This window comes from Symphalangus syndactylus, chromosome 15, assembly GCF_028878055.3.
Source record: "Symphalangus syndactylus isolate Jambi chromosome 15, NHGRI_mSymSyn1-v2.1_pri, whole genome shotgun sequence".
NCBI lineage: Eukaryota > Metazoa > Chordata > Mammalia > Primates > Hylobatidae > Symphalangus > Symphalangus syndactylus.
The window spans coordinates 57,488,997-57,507,024 of NC_072437.2; the positions used below are offsets into that span (position 1 = coordinate 57,488,997).

Consider the following 18,028-nt stretch of genomic DNA (forward strand, 5'->3'; position numbering starts at 1 on the left):
GCATGGGGCCGGGCACGGTGGTTCACTCCTGTAATCCCAGCACTTTGGGAGGCTGAGGTGGGCAGATCACAAGGTTAGGAGATCGAGACCATCCTGGCTAACATGGTGAAACCCCCTCTCTACTAAAAATACAAAAAATTAGCCAGGCTTGGCAGCATGTGCCTGTAGTCTCAGCTACTCTGGATGGAGGCTGAGGCAGGAGAATGGCGTGAACCCAGGAGGCAGAACTTGCAGTGAGCCAAGATCGCACCACTGCACTCCAGCCTGGGCTACAGAGTGAGACACCATCTCAAAAAAAAAATAAATAAAATAAATAAATAAATAAATAAATAAATAAATAAATAAATGTATGTGTGCATGTATCTTTATAGTAGAATAATTTATATTCCTTTGGGTATATACCCAGTAATGGGATTGCTGGGTCAAATAATATATCTAACTCTAGATTTTTGAGGAATTGCCACACTGTCTTCCACAATGGTTGAACTAATTTACATTCCCACCAACTGTGTAAAAGCATTCCTTTTCCCCTGTAAGGTCACCAGCATCTGTTGTTTCTTGACCTTTCAATAACTGCCATTATCACTGGCATGAGGTGGTATCTCATTGTGGTTTTGATTTGCATTTCTCTAATAATCAGTGATGTTGAGATTTTTTTTTCATGTTTGTTGACTGCATGTATGTCTTCTTTTGAGAAGTGTCTGTTCATGTTCTTTGCCCACTTTTTAATGGGGTTGTTTGCTTTTTCTTGTAAGTTTGCTTAAGTTGCCTGTAGACTTCCCATATTAAAGCCTTGTCAGATGGATAGATTGCAAAAATATTCTCCCATTGTGTAGGCTGCTTGTTCACTCTGATGATACTTTCTTTTGCTATGCAAAAGCTCTTTAGTTTACTTAGTTCCTATTTGTCAAATTTTGCTTTTGAAGTTGCTTTTGACATTTTCATCATGAAATCTTTGCTGGTGCCAATGTCTTGAATGATATTGCCTAGATTTTTTTTCTACGGTTTTTATAGTTTCCAGTTTTACATTTAAGTCTTTAATCTCTCTTGAGTTAATTTTTATATAAGGAATAAGGAAGGGATCCAGTTTCAATTTGCTGCATATGGCTAGCCAGTTTTCCCGGAATATTATTAAATAGGGAATCCTTTCCCCAGTGCTTGTTTTTGTCAGGTTTTTTGATGATCAGATGCTTATAGGTGTGCGGTTTTATTTCTGAGGTCTCTATTCTGTTCCGTTTGTTTATGTATCTGTTTTTGTACCAGTACCATGCTGTTTTGGTTACTGTAGCCTTGTAGTATAGTTTGAAGTCAAGTAGCATGATGCTTCCAGCTTTATTCTTTTTGCTTAGTATTGTCTTGGCTATTCAGGCTCCCTTATTGACTCCATATGAATTTTAAAATAGTTTCTTTTACTTCTGTGAAGAATGTCAATGGTAGTTTAATGGGAATACCATTGAATCTATAAATTACTTTGGGCAGTATGGCCATTTTCACAATATTGATTCTTCCTATTCATGAGCATGGAATGTTTTTCCATTTATTTATGTCTTCTTTGATTTCCTTGAGCAATAGTTTTTAGTTCTTGAAAAGGTCCTTCACTGCCCTTATTAGCTGTGTTCCCAAGTATTTTTTTCTTTTTGTAACAATTGTGTATCTCAGTTCATTCCCGATTTGGCTCTCTGCTTGACTGTTGTTGGCGTATTGGAATGCTAGTGATTTCTGCACATTGATTTTGTATCCTGAGACTTTGCTTAGTTTCTTATTAGCTTAAGAAGCTTTTTGACTGAGACAATAAAATTTTCTTGGTATAGGACCATCTGCAAATAAAGATAATTTGACATTCTTTCTCCCTATTTAAATACCCTTTATTTATTTCTCTTGTCTGATTGCCCTGGTCAAAACTTCCATACTATTTTGAATAGGAGTGGTGAGAGAGTGCATCCTTGTCCTATGATGGTTTTCAAGGAGAACACTTCCAGCTTTTGCCCTTTAAGTATATTTGATGTGGGTTTGTTATATATGTTTCTTATTATCTTGAGGTATATTCCTTTAAAACCTAGTTTATTGAGAGTTTTTAAGATAAAGGGATGCTGAATTTTGTCAAAGGTCTTTTCTGCATCTATTGAGAAAATCACGTGGTTTTTGTCTTTAGTTCTGTTTATGTGATGAATTGTGTTTATTTATTTTAATATGTTAAACCAACCTTGCACCCCAGGGATGAAACTAACTTGAATGTGATAGATAAGCTTTTTGACATGCTGCTGGATTTGGTTTGTCAGTATTTATTAAAGATATTTGCATCAGTGTTAATCTGGGATATTAGCCTGAAGTTTTCTATTTTTGGTGTATTGTGGTCAGGTTTTTGGTATCAGGATGATGCTGGCCTCATAAAATTAGTTATGGAGGAGTCCCTCCTTTTCAACTTTATGGAATAGCTTCAGTAGAAATGGTACCAGCTTTTCTTTGTACCTCTGGTAGAATTCAGCTGTAAATCCATCTGGTCCTGGGCTTTTTTGGTTGGTAGACTACTTATTACTGACTCAATTTTAGAACTCATTATTGGTCTACTCAGGATTTCAATTTCTTTCTGGTTCAGTCTTGGGGGGATGTATGTATTCAGGAATTTATCCATCTCTTCTAGATTTTATAGTTTATGTGGTTTATGTGCATACAGATGTTCACAGTATTCTCTGATGGTTTTTTGCTTTACTGGGGTCATTGATGATATCCCCCTTATCATTTCTGATTGTGTCTACTTGATTCTTCTCTTTTTTCTTCTTTATTAGTCCAGCTAGTGGTCTACTTTATGTTTTTTTGCAAAAAAAAAAAAAAAAAAACTCCTGGATTAATTGATTTGTTGAAGGAATTTTCATGTCTTTATCTTTCAGTTGCCCTCTGATCTTGGTTATTGCTTATCTTCTGCCATCTTTGGGTTTGTTTGCTTTTGGTTTTCTAGTTCTTTTAGTTGTGATATTAGATTATTAATATGAGATCTTCCTAGCTTTTTGATGTGAGCATTTAGTGCTATATACATTTCCCTCATAACACTGCTTTATCTGCATCCAAGAGATTCTGATACATTGTCTCTTTGTTCTCGTTAGTTTAAAAGAACTTCTTGATTTTGCCTTAATTTCATTATTTACCCATGAGTCATTCAGGAACAGCTTGTTCAATTTCCATGCAGTTTTGTGGTTCTAAGTGAATTTTTTAGTCTTGAATTCTAATTTGATTGTGCTGTGATCTGAGATACTGTTATTTCAGTTCTTCTGCATTTGCTGAAGAGTGTTTTATTTCAGATTATGTGATCAATTTTAGAGTAAATGTATATGGCAATGAGAAGAATATATATCCTGTTGTTTGCAAGGTGAGGAGTTCTGTATATATTGATCAGGTCTGCTTGATCCAGAGCTGAGTTCAGGTCCTGAGTATCTTTGTTAATTTTCTGTCTTGATGATCCATCTAACATTGTCAGTGTGGTGTTAAAGTCTCCCACTATTGTTATGTGGGAGTCTACATCTCTTTGTAGGTCTCTAAGAACTTGCTTTATAAATCCGGGTGCTCCTTTATTGGGTGTACATCTATTTAGGAATAGTTAGCTCTTCTTGTGGAATTGACTCCTTTACCATTATATAGGGACTTTCTTTATCTTTTCTGATCTTTGTTGGTTTAAAATTTTTTTTTGTCAGAAACTAGGTTTGTGACTCCTGCTTTTTCCTGTTTTCCATTTGCTTGGTAAGTTTTCCTCAATCCCTTTATGTTGAACCTATGTGTGTCTTTGCATGTGAGAAGGGTCTCTTGAAGACAGCATACCAACAGATTTTTGACCCCGTCCAGCTTGCCATCCTATGTCTTTTAATTGAGGCATTTAGCTCATTTACATTTAATGTTAATATTGCTATGTGTGAGTTTGATCCTGTCATCATAATTCAAGCTGGTTATTTTGCAGACTTATTATGTGGTGGCTTCACAGTGTCACTGGTCTGTGTACTTCAGTATGTTTTTGTAGTGGCTAGTAACAGTTTTTCCTTTTCATATTTAGTGCTTCCTTCAGGAACTCTTGCAAAGCAGGCCTGGAGGTGACTTATTCTCTCATACTTTGCTTGTCTGTAAAGAATCTTATTTCTCCCTCGCTTATGAGACTTAGTTGGGCTGGATATGAAATTCTGGGTTGGAAATTCTTTTCTTTAAGAATGTTGAATATTGGCCCCAAATTGCTTCTGTCTTGTAAGGTTTACACTGAGAGGTCTGTTGTTATACTGACGGATTTCCCTTTGTAGGTGACCCAGCCTTTCTCTCTGGCTGCCCGTAACATTTTTTCTTTCATTTCAACCTTGGAGAATCTGACGATTATGTGCCTTGGCATTGATCTTGTTGTGAAGTATCTTACTGGGGCTCCCTAGATTTCTTGAATTTGAATCTTGGCCTATCTTGCTAGGTTGGAGGAAGTTCTCCTGGATGACCTCCCAAAGTATGTTTTCCAACTTGGTTCTGTCCTCCCTGTCTCTTTCAAGTACCCCAATCAGTTGTAGGTTCAGTCTTTTTACATAGTCCCACATTTCTCAGAGGTTTTGTTCATTCCTTTTCATTCTTTTTTCTCTATTCTTGTCTGCCTGTCTTATTTCAGAAAGATAGTCTTCAAGCTCTGAGATTCTTTTCTCCACTTCATCTATTCTGCTATTGATACATGTCATTGCACTGTGAATTTCCCATGTTGTGTTTTTCAGCTCCATCAGGTCAGTTATGTTTCTCTCTAATCTGGCTATTCTGGTAAAAATATGGAATGCTTCACAGATGTGTGTGTCATCTTTGTGCAGGGGCCATGCTACTTTTCTCTGTATTGTTTAAATTTTAGTGTAGGTGCCAAAGTAAGCATGACAGTATATTTTTAAAATGGTTTGTATTTATACTCCATTTATTTACTGACTCCAGAATTATGAAGCTATTTTAAAAATGGTTAGCAAATTTCCCATATGTAGTTTACTAACAGATTTCAAAAAGGCAAAACATAAACAAAAATAAAACAAAATAATATGAAATGAATATATACAGTATAATAATGAAAACTGTTATTGAAAGTTAGGATTTACTGTAGTCATCATTTATATATTAATTTGTGATATAGTAATTTTTAAATCATAATGACTTATATTAATCCTTTTAAAAGTGTTTCCTTCTAGTAATATTTAACATGCTGATTGATGCATTTTAATACTTTTGTTGAGGTTTAATTGATGTACAATAATCAGTGCATAAAGTGTTTAATTTGTTGAATTGATATGCATATAAGCCACTCAAATAAACACTGCAATTAAATTGATAAGTATACCCACCAGCCCCAAGAGTATCTTCTTTTGTAATTCATATAGAGTCCTACAACCTCTCTTTTCTAACACTATTAATTTTCTTTCTGTCATTATATTTTGTTTTTCTTATTTTAAGTGTTTTATATAAGTGGAATCTCACATTATGTACTCACTTTGTGGAGTTTATTTTACTATCTTGTTTTTGTTTTCAGATTTATTCACATTTTGGTGTTAATCAACACTTTAAAAAATTTCTGAATAGTATTCTGCTTTATGGGTATACAATTTGTTTATTCATTTACCTGTTTTTGGATATTTGGAATGTTTCCAGTTTGGTGCTTTACAAATAAAGCTATAAAAATTTGTGTATAAATCTTCATGTGAACATAAATATCTAGGAATGAAATGTCTAGAATATATGCAAGTTTAAGTTAGAAAGAATTTCTAAAAACTATATTATAGAAGAGGTTGCTAGCAAGATGGCTGAATAGGAACAGCTCCAGTCTGCAGCTCCTGGTGAGATCAACACAGAAGACAGGTGATTTCTGCATTTCTAACTGAGGTACCCAGCTCATCTCATTGGGACTGGTTAGACAGTGGGTGCAGCCCATGGAGGGCAAGCCAAAGCAAGGTGGGGAGTCACCTCACCCTGGAACCACAAGGGGTCAGGAACTCCCTCCGCTAGCCAAGGGAAGCTGTGAGGGACTGTGCCGTGAGGAACAATGCACTGTGGCCCAGATACTGCACTTTTCCCATAGTCTTAGCAACCTGCAGTGCAGGAGATTCCCTCGGGTGCCTATGCCACCAGGGCCCTGGGTTTCAAGCACAAAACTGGGCAGCCATTTGGGCAGACAAGAACCTAGATGCAGGAATTTTTTTTTCATACCCCAGTGGTGCCTGGAACACCAGTGAGATGAAACCATTCACTCCCCTGGAAAGGGTGCTGAAGCTAGGAAGTCAAGTGGTCTAGCTTGGCAGATCCCACCCCTATGGAGTCCAGCAAGCTAAGACCCACTGGCTTGAAATTCTCGCTGCCAGCACAGCAGTCTGAAGTTGACCTGAGACACTCGAGCTTCATTGGGGGAAGAGCGTCCACCATTACTGAGGCTTCAGTAGGTAGTTTTCCCCTCACAGTGTAAACAAAGCCACCAGGATGTTTGAACTGGGTGGAGCCAACTGGAGCTCTGCAAAGCCTCTGTAGCCAGACTGCCTCTCTAGATTCCTCCTCTCTGGGCAGGGCATCTCTGAAAGAAAGGCAGTAGCCCAGTCAGGGTCTTATAGATAAAACTCCCATCTTTCTGGGACAGAGCACCTGGGGGAAGGGGCAGCTGTGGGCGCAGCTTCAGCAGACTTAAACATTCCTGCCTGCTGGCTCTGAAGAGAGTGTCAGATCTCCCAGCACAGTGCTTGAGCTCTGCTAAGGGACAGATTGCCTACTCAAGTGGGTCCCCGACCCCTGTGCCTCCTGACTGGGAGACACCTCCCAGCAGGGGTTGACAGACACCTCCCAGCAGGGGTCGACAGACATCATACAGGAGAGCTCTTGCTAGCATCTGACAGGTGCCTCTCTGGGATGAAGCTTCCAGAAGAAGGAACGGGCAGCAATCTTTGTTGTTCTGCAGCCTCTGCTGGTGAAACCCAGGCAAAGGGGGTCTGGAGTGGACCTCCAGCAAACTCCAGCAGACCTGCAGAAGAGGGGCCTGACTGATAGAAGGAAAACTAACAAACAGAAAGGAATAGCTTCAACATCAACAAAAAGGACATCCAGACAGAAACTCCATTTGAAAGTCACCAACGTCAAAGACCAAAGTAGATAAATTCATGAAGATGAGGAAAAACCATTGCAAAAAGCCTGAAAATTCCAAAAACCAGAATGTTTCTTCTCCTCCAAAGGATCACAACTCCTTGCCAGCAAAGGAACAAAACTGGATGGAGAATGAGTTTGACAAATGGACAGAAGTAGGCTTCAGAAGCTGGATAACAGCAAACTCCTCTGAGCTAAAGCAGCATGTTCTAAACCAATGAAAGGAAGCTATGAATCTTGAAAAAAGGTTAGTTGAATTGCTAACTAAAATAAGAGTTTACAGAAGAAGATAAATGACCTGATAGAGTTGAAAAACACAGCAGGAGAACTTTGTGAGGCATACAGAAGTATCGATAGCTGAATTGATCAATTAGAAGAAAAGATATCAGAGACTGAAGATCAACTTAATGAAATAAAGCATGAAGACAAGATTAGAGAAAAAAAAAAAAGGAACAAGCAATACCTCCAAGAAATATCAGGCTACGTGAAAAGACCAAACCTACATTTAATTGGTGTACCTGAAAGTCATGGGGAGAATGGAACCAAGTTGGAAAACACTCTTCAGGATATTATCCAGGAGAACTTCCCCAACCTAGCAAGACAGGACAACATTCAAATTCAAGAAATACAGAGAACACCACAAAGATACTCCTTGAGAAGAGCAACTACAAGACACATAATAATCAGATTCACCAAGGTTCAAATGAAGGAAAAAATGTTAAGGGTGGCCAGACAGAAAGGTTGGGTTACTCACAAAGGTAAGCCCATCAGACTAACAGTGGATCTCTCTGCAGAAACCCTACAAGCCAGAAGAGAGTGGGGGCCAATATTCAACATTCTTAAAGAATTTTCAACCCAGAATTTCATATCCAGCCAAACTAAGTTTCATAAGCGAAGGAGAAATAAAATCATTTACAGAAATGCTGACAGATTTTTGTCACCACCAGACCTGCCTTAAAAGAGCTTATGAAGGAAGCACTAAATATGGAAAGAAAAAGCTGGTACCAGCCACAGCAAAAACATACCAAATTGTAAAGACCATCCATGATATGAAGAAATTACATCAACTAATGGGCAAAATAACCAGCTAGCATCATAATGACAGGATCAAATTCACACATAACAATATTAACCTTAAATTTAAATGGGCTAAATACCCCAATTAAAGGACACAGAGTGGCAAATTGGATAGAGTCAAGACCTATCAGTGTGCTGTATTCAGGAGACCCATTTCATGTGCAAAGACACTCATAGGCTCAAATTAAAGGGATGGAGGAATATTTACCAGGCAAATGGAAAGCAAAAAAAAAAAAAAAAAAAAAAAAAAGCAGAGCTTGCAATCCTAGTCTGTAATAAAACAGACTTTACATCAACAAAGATCAAAAAAGACAAAGAAGGGCTTACATAATGGTAAAGGGATCAATGTAACAAGAAGAGCTAACTATCCTAAATATATATGAACCCAATACAGGAGCACCCAGATTCATAAAGCAAGTTCTTAGATACCTACACAGGGACTTAGACTCCCACACAATAATAGTGGGAGATCTTAACAGCCCACTGTCAATATTAGACAGGAAATTAACAAGGATATTCACGACTTGAACTCAGCTCTGGTCTAAGCTAACCTAATAGACATCTACAGAACTGTACACCCCAAATCAACAGAATATGCATTCTTCTCAGCACCACATAGCACTTATTCTAAAATTGACCACATAATTGGAAGTAAAACAATCCTCAGCAAATGCAAAAGGACAGAAATCATAACAAACAGTCTCTCAAACCACGGTGCAATCAAATTAGAACTCAGGATTAAGAAACTCACTCAAAACTGCACAACTACATGGAAACAGAACAACTTGCTCCTGAAGGACTACTGGGTAAATAGAGAAATGAAGGCAGACATAAATAAGTTCTTTGAAACCAGTCAGAACAAAGATGCAGCATATCTGAATCTCTGAGAAACAGCTAAAGCAGTGTTTAGAGGGAAATTTATAGCACTAAATTCCCACAAGAGAAAGCAGGAAATATCTAAAATCAACACCTTAACATCACAATTAGAAGAACTAGAGAAGCATGAGCAAACAAATTCAACAGCTAGCAGAAGACAAGAAATAGCTAAGATCAGAGCAGAACTGAAGGAGATAGAGACATGAAAAACCCTTCAAAATATCAATGAATCCAAGACATGGTTTTTTGAAAAAACTAACAAAATAGATAGACTGCTATCCAGACTAATAAGAAAAGAGAGAAGAATCAAACCGACACAATAAAAAATTACAAAGAGGATATCACCACTGATCCCACAGAAATACAAACTATCATCAGAGTATACTATAAATACCTCTAAGCAAATAAACTAGAAAATCTGGAAGAAATGAATAAACGCCTGGACACATGCACCCTCCCAAGACTAAACCAGGAAGAAGTTGAATCTCTGAATAGATCAATAACAGGTTCTGAAATTGAGGTAGTATTAATAGCCTACAAATGAAAAAAAGCCCAAGACCAGATGGATTCACATACAAATTCTACCAGAGGTACAAAGAGGAGCTAGTACCATTCCTTCTGAAACCATTCTAAGCAAATGAAAAAGAGAGAGTCCTCTGCAACTCATTTTTTGAGGCCAGCATCATCCTGATACCAAAACCTGGCAGAGACACAACAAAAAAACAAAATTTCAGGCCAATATCCCTGATGAACATTGATGAAAATATTCTCAATAAAATACTGGCAAACTGATTCGAGCAGCTCATCAAAAAGTTTATCCACCACAATCAAGTCAGCTTCATCCTTGGGATGCAAGGCTGGTTCATCATATGCAAATCAATAAACATAATCCATCACATAAACAGAACGAATGATAAAAACCACATGATTATCTCAATAGATGTAGAAAAGGCCTTCAATAAAATTCAACACTGCTTCATGCTAAAAACTCTCAATAGAGTAGGTATTGATGGAACGTATCTCAAAATAATAAGAACTATTTATGACAAACCCACAGCCAATATCATAGTGAATGGGAAAAACTGGAAGCATTCCATTTGAAAACCAGCACAAGACAAAGATGCCCTCTCTCACCACTCCTATTCAACACAGTATTGGAAGTTCTGGCCAGGGCAATCAGGCAAGAGAAAGAAATGAAGGGTATTCAATTAGGAAAAGAGGAAGTCCAATTGTCTCTGTTTGCAGACCACGTGATTTTATATTTAGAAAACCCAGTCATCATCTCAGCCCAATATCTCCTTTAGCTGAAAAGCAACTTCATCAAAATCTCAGAATACAAAATCAATGGGCAAAAATCACAAGAATTCCTATACACCAATAATAGACAAACAGCCAAATCATGAGTGAACTCCCATTCACAATTGCTACAAAGACAATAAAACACCTAGGAATATGACTTACAAGGGATGTGAAGGACCTCTTCAAGGAGAACTACGAATCACTACTCAATGATATGAAAGAGGACACAAACAAGTGGAAGAATATTGCATGCTCATGGATAGGAAGAATCAATATTGTGAAAATGGTCATACTGCCCAAAATAATTTATAGATTCAATGCTATCCCCATCAAACTACCATTGACTTTCTTCACAGAATTAGACAAAACTACTTTAAATTTGATATGGAACCAAAACAGAACCTGTATAGCAAGGACAATCCTAAGCAATAAGAATGAAGCTGGAGGCATTACGCTACCTGACTTCAAACTACACTACAAGGCTACAGTAACCAAAACAGCATGGTGCTGGTACCAAAACAGATATATAGGCCAATGACAGAACAGAGGCCTGAGAAATAATGCCACACATCTACAATCATCTGGTCTTTGACAAACCTGACAAAAACAAGCAATGGGGAATGATTTCTATTAAATAAATGGTGTTGGGAAAACTGACTAGCCATATGCAGAAAACTGAAACTGGACCCCTTCCTTACACCTTATACAAAATTAACTCAAGATGGATTAAAGACTTAAATGTACCTAAAACCATAAAAACCCTAGAAGTAAACCTAAGCAATACCATTCAGGACATAGGCATGGGCAAAGTTTTCATGACTAAGACACTAAAACCAATGGCAACAAAAGCCAAAATTGACAAACTGAATCTAATTAAACTAAAGGGCATCTGCACAGCAAAAGAAACTGTCATCAGCATGAATGGGCAACCTACAGAATGGGAGAACATTTTTGCAATCTATCCATCTGACAAAGGTCTAATATCCAGAATTTACAAGAAACATAAACAAATGTACAAGAAAAAAAAACATCAAAATGTGGGCAAAGGATATGAACAGACACTTCTCAAAAGAAGACATTTATGTGGCCAACAAACATATGAAAAAAAACCTCATCATCACTGGTCATTAGAAAAATGCAAATTAAATCCACAATGAGATACCATCTCATACCAGTTAGAATGACGATCATTAAAAAGTCAGGAAACAACAGATGCTGGAAAGGATGTGGAGAAATAAGAAGGCTTTTACACTGTTGGTTGGAATGTAAATGAGTTCGACCATTGCAGAAGACAGTGTGGCGATTCCTCAAGGATCTAGAACCAGAAATACCATTTGACTCAGCAATCCCATAACTAGGTATATACCCAAAGGATTATAAATCATTCTACTATAAAGACACATGCACATGTATGTTTACTGCAGCACTGTTCACAATAGCAAAGACATGGAACCAACCCAAATGTCCATCAGTGATAGACTGGATAAAGAAAATGTGGCACATATACACCATGGAATACTCTGCAGCCATAAAAAGGATGAGTTCATATCCTTTGCTGGGACATGGATGAAGCCGGAAACCGTCATCCTCAGCAAACTAACACAGGAACAGATAAACAAACACCGCATGTTCTCACTCATAAGTGGGAGTTGAACAATGAGAACACATGGACACAGGGAGTGGAATATCACACACCAGGGTCTGTCAGGAGGTGGGGAGGCTAGGATAGGGATAGCATTAGGAGAAATACCTAATGTAGATGATGGGTTGATGGATGCAGCAAACCACCATGGCAAGTGTATACCTATGTAACAAACCTGCACGTTCTGCACATATATCCCAAAACTTAAAGTATAATAAAAAAAGAAAAGGTTAAAAGCTCATCATCACTGGTCATTAGAGCAATGCAAACCAAAACCACAATGAGATAATATCTCATGCCAGTTAGAATGACGATCATTAAAAAGTCAGTAAGCAGCAAATGCTGGAGAGGATGTGGAGAAATAGGACCACTTTTACACTGCTGGTGGGAGTATAAGTTAGTTCAACCATTGTGGAAGACAGTGTGGTGATTCCTCAAGGATCTAGAAACAGAAATACCATTTGACCCAGCAATCTCATTACTGGATATATACCCAAAAGATTATAAATAATTCTACTATAAAGACAAATGCACACATATTTTTATTGCAGCACTGTTCATAATAGCAAAGACTTGGAACCAACCCAAATGCCCATCAATGATAGACTGGATGAAGAAAATGTGGCACATATACACCACTATGCAGCCATAATAAAGGATGAGTTCATGTTTTTTGCAGGGACATGGATAGAGCTGGAAACCATCATTCTTAACAGTTTCCAGCTTCATCCATGTCCCTGCAAAAAAACAGGAACAGAAAACCAAACACCGCATGTTCTCACTCATAATTGAGAATTGAACAATGAGAACACATGGACACAGGGAGTGGAACGTCACACACTGGGCCTGTCAGCAGGTAGGGGGCTAAGGGAGGGATAGCATTAGGACAAATACCTAATGCAGATGACAGGTCGATGGGTGCAGCAAACCACCATGGCACGTGTATACCCATGTAACAAAACTGCATGTTCTGCACATGTATTAGAGAACTTAATGTGTTTAAAAAAAACTATATTATAGAGGGTCAAATGCCAAACTTCTTAACATTTTAAGAAACTGCCATTTTTAATGAACAGAAATTTGTTTCAGCTTACTAGTGTATGCCAAATAATTGCCCACATAGTCATTTTCATAATAGAATCGTAAAATAATACACTCCTTTGTACTTTACACTTTCTTGTGTCAATGTATTTCATTCTCTCTAATTATATGGTAAGAAATAGTTGGGATTCTTCAACTGAGGTGGTTGAACAGGTATTTGCTATTTTTTTTTTTTTTTTTTTTTTTTTTTTTGAGACGTAGTCTCACTCTGTCGCCCGGGCTGGAGTGCAGTGCAGTGGCGCGACCTCCACTCAGTGCAAGCTCCACCTCCCAGGTTCACACCATTCTCCTGCCTCAGCCTCCAGAGTAGCTGGGACTACAGGTGCCCGTCACCACGCCTGGCTAATTTTTCTGTACTTTTCTTAGAGACAGAGTTTCACCGTGTTAGCCAGGATGGTCTTGATCTCCTTACTTTGTGATCCGTCAGCCTCGGCCTCCCAAAGTGCTGGGATTACATGCGTGAGCCACCGCGCCCAGCCAGTATTTACTATTTCTTTGCTATTCTCAGCTATGTATACACCGAATATTTTAATAGATTAAAATTGTATATTTTCAAAGGAGTTACAAATTTTAAAGAGTTTAGTCTTTAAATATTATTTAATCATGTGCATAGGTATATATTAAAGTAGAAAACTATCATTGTTAACTCATATTCTGTTGTTTTAAAATATGATTACTTCAAAAGTAATACTTGTTTTCGAAGGTAGTTGATTGTCAGTTAAATATTTTCCACTTATGTTCACAATAAAAAAATTAAAAACTATAAAAACCATTTTTTACATAGCTTGATGTGATTAATTACTATAAGATTCAAATTAACCAACAGTTCGTAACCATCTCTGTAGTTTAAAACATTCCTTTATCTGGTAATTTGGGTACTACCCAAATTTTCACACATTTATTAGAAAGATAAATATATTCAAGACATTAACATTTTAAGAGATTACCTCCTACAGGAACATGCTACATCTGACCACTTCATATGATCACCCCCACTAACCTTGATGCCTACTTTCTAATGATCACTGTCATCTCATACCTGGACCTTCTTAATGGTCCCCTTGCTGCTTTCTTCATTTCCATTCTTACTACAAAGGAGCCGGAAAGATTCTCCATGAACATAAATCATCCCCTGTTTCTCTTTTGCTTAAAACATTCCAGTAGCTTTCCATTACAACTAAAAAAAGTACAAACTCTGGCAGGGTTCCACGTATTCCTGTTGAGTAATTTATTTATTTCGGCCATGTTTGATATGCTCCCAGGTGAGCAAGGTTTATGCTTGTTTTGTTGTCTCCCAAGAATCTAAAACATCCTGGCACACAGTAGGCACCCGGTATATATTTGTCTAGTGGATGAATAAAATATTTTGCCATTTTATTTTTTCAGTGTAATTGTATTCATGTATTCTTGCTTATTTAAGCTGCAAAAAAAAGTTTTATTTAAAGGATAGTTGTTGATCATATGTTAGAAAGAAAATAAATATCCATGTGATGATAAGAAAATTTACCGAGCAATATCTCTTGGGAAATAAAAAGAAAATTGCAGGTAGTTCCTATGCCCAGGGGCTACAGAATAAGTATGGTGTGTTGAATGTTTGCAAATATGCTTTCTGTGTTAACGCACTAGCAGCTATTTTTTTTGTAAACACTGCATACTAAATTAGCAGAAGCTGAACTTTATTCAAAAATCTAAATGGAAGTCTAAAATAAAGACATCTAAGAGTGAAGAGGGTGAGGAGTGAAAGTTTCAGGGGATTTGTTCTCATTCTAATAGGGATTTGCCTAAAACCGGATTCATTCAGTGTGAATGTATAAGCAGGAGCTCTTTGGACTTTTTTTTTTTCTTTTTTTACAAGCGTAAAAGATTTGTCTGCCACTCTTGGAGACAATCCCAAAGGAAGAGTTCCTTTGAATGTGGCTTCTCTGTTCCCTGGGGCAATAAAAGGCATTTTATTGCCTTTTATTGCTGAAAACTTGTGTTTTACTTGTATCAAGTGGTGAGAAATTATGCTACAATGCATCTGAGAATTCTTTTAGATGTCTTCTTTTTTGTAATAGAGTCTTTTACTAATTATTCCTTACATAAAACCATTGTCAAGAGAGATGTATAAATGTTGTTATAATTTCCCTGAGTTTGATAATAATGACTGCTAAACTAAGGTCATGTGGAGTGACCATGTCTTAGGGACAAAATTTAATGAAATAAAATCACTTCTTTCAGTCAAATAATAAAGCTTCGAGATGATGTATTGCCATCTGAAGGCAGCAATGTTTTCCACTATGTATTAAAGTTATTGCCATAGTAAAGTAACATCAAATAGACATAGATAAAGCTTGTCTTTCATCTATTGTTGCTTCAGGTTTTCTATATTAATTTCAGCATAATTCTACATTCTTGTGTTTTATATGGAGGTGTAATTTATTTGCTTTGAGTCTATCAAATTTATTCATGTATTCTCTTAAGTTTATCTTTAATAGAATATGTTTACATACTTCAAAAATGTTAAGGTCTTCTGATTGTTTACTAGATATAAGTGGGACAGATTTGGCATTGACATACTCTTTATGCTACAAGATATATACGATACATTTTAAAATGTCAACTACGTTTAACATGTATGTTGAATATTGTGTAAAAATGAATAGAGTAGTGTCATTTATCCTGAGTTTATCACAAGTATTTTTGTGGTGAAAATTCCCTAAGTTAAACCAAAAATTGATGAAATAACTTTTGGAGAGCTGAAGATTTTTCAAGGTAAAAATGACGTTAAATATTTTTTCCAAACTCTTTCTATGTATAAATTCATTCTGCAAAATGCACTGCCTGTACAAATGCAATTGTCAGAACTTTTATATTTACTAAGACGTTTTTATTTTTGAAAAAGCCTTTATGTGCTGTTAAGATTTTCAGTATCACTTTATAAACTCTCAATGATGGACTTTTTGGTTTAAATAGTAATATTTATTTTTATTAACAATTAGTTTGTGGTTTCCCTGTACTAGACACTGCAACAATTGGTTTATATGGAATATCTTGTTTATTTAACAAAATTATACAATGAGGAAACCATTTTTACTTTTCCTATTTATAGAAGAAAAAAATAAGGATTATGTGACTTCTTCAAAGCTCTATGCCAGTAATAGAAGAAATTAGAATCTAAATCAAGACAGTCTAAATTTGCATATTATAACCCTAACAAGATATATAATGTTCATACAGGAATTGCACTTCTATTTTTTGATGATGAAGGTGATGATAATCATGATCATAATGAGAATTTTATGTTTTATTAAACCATTTTAGATTTAATTAGCCACAGCTCTTACTTGATGTCTCTCTGCACAGAACTTTAAGTCATGTAGCGTACAATTAGATTACATGTATTCAAGATGGACAACAACCAGAAAAATACAAAGACATTAAAGGTAAAAACTTATCATTTATTCAGCTTTTGTACAACTAAAGAAATGAATTTAAGTCAAGTAATCTGTGGAAGCTGGGAATATGTGAAGTGGGGGAAGGTAAGGCAGTGGAAAACACATGAACTTTTGAGGCAGGTATAAATGGGTTTTAATCCCTATTCTCTTACTTGGAATATCTGCCTTAATAAATTACACATGACATTGAAAGATCAGTTTCTTCATTTTTAAAACCAATTAGCATTAAAATAATTAGTCTTTTTTACCTTATGCAAATTTTCATGGCTGTTTTTATTATTTTTATTCTCATATTTGATCTTTAATAGTTGTATAGTGTAATGCTTCAGAATATTTTCCTTTTGCTATTTATCCTGCTTAGTATTTATAGTGGTTTTTGTATTCGTAGTTTCATGTCTTAGATCAATTTCATGAGCCTTTTGTGCAATAGGTCATCAAATATTGATACTGATTTATTTTCTTCCTCCTCTTTTTCTGGTACTCAATTAGCAGTGTGTTTGCCATTTTGATTCTACCTCCTATGACTCCGTACTATTCTTTATTCTGGACATTTCTTTTTTTTTTCAGTTTATTAGCTATCTTATTAACTGTGCATAATGTCTTTTAAATCCATGCATTACGTTCTTAATTTATTGAGTTTTTCATTCTATACATACCATTTATTAGAATCTATTACAGCTCTTTGACAAAAAATTTTTAATTTAAAATCCATCTGACATGCAAATTTTAGTGAAATTAAGACTTGTGCTTAATAACAAATGTGTCAGCAGAATCTCACCATTGCACTTACAGAAGCTATTTCCAAAATAATTTTCCAATTTTTATTATCAATATAGTATTTATACAAAAAATAGGTTTCCTAGCCATACCAGTTAAATATCACTCTGTAATAAAAGACCACAAATCTCAGTGACTTAAAATGAGAACAATTATTATTTCTCATTACTGGTAGGTATGTGAGATTGCTAGGGCAGACTCAGTTAATCTGGCCTCAGGCTTGTGTCTGCCATAAATTAATTTGGCTGTGGTCTAATTGCGCAAGGATGTCCTCAGTTGGACAATTTATTTCTGATCCACCTGCACTCTTTTTTTTTAACAAGTTAGTACAGACTTGTTCTCATGTTGATTTCAGTAGAAAATGGAAATGTGTGAAGACTCGAGGACTACGCTTGAAACTAGCATACTATAACTTTTCTTAGCTCAAGAAAAGAAAGAAGCCAGCCTAGGCTAAGAGTGAGATTATACATTCAAACTCTTGATGAGAGGATTTGCAGATGACATTAATATGGAAAATTTGAGACTTGTAGTCATTTTTCCAACCAACCCAACATATTAGCTTGTACCTAAAATTCTCTTAATTTAATAAAGTTCAAATAGCACAGTGATCTAAACATATACAATCATATCTAAGGGGATGTTTTAATCAAAGAAGCCTGGGCAAGAATAGATTAATAACTATCTAAAATTAAAATAATAATGGTTTATCAAA

The 18,028-nt window shown here is 36.2% G+C and overlaps 1 non-coding gene across 1 annotated transcript; it reads right to left on the reverse strand.

The window, feature by feature from the left end:
• Window positions 1-4,769: 4,769 nt before the first annotated feature.
• On the reverse strand, window positions 4,770-4,873 carry LOC129464309 (U6 spliceosomal RNA). The gene has a single exon (XR_008651536.2). It is a non-coding gene; the product is annotated as a U6 spliceosomal RNA (small nuclear RNA).
• Between the last annotated feature and the right edge of the window lie 13,155 nt (window positions 4,874-18,028).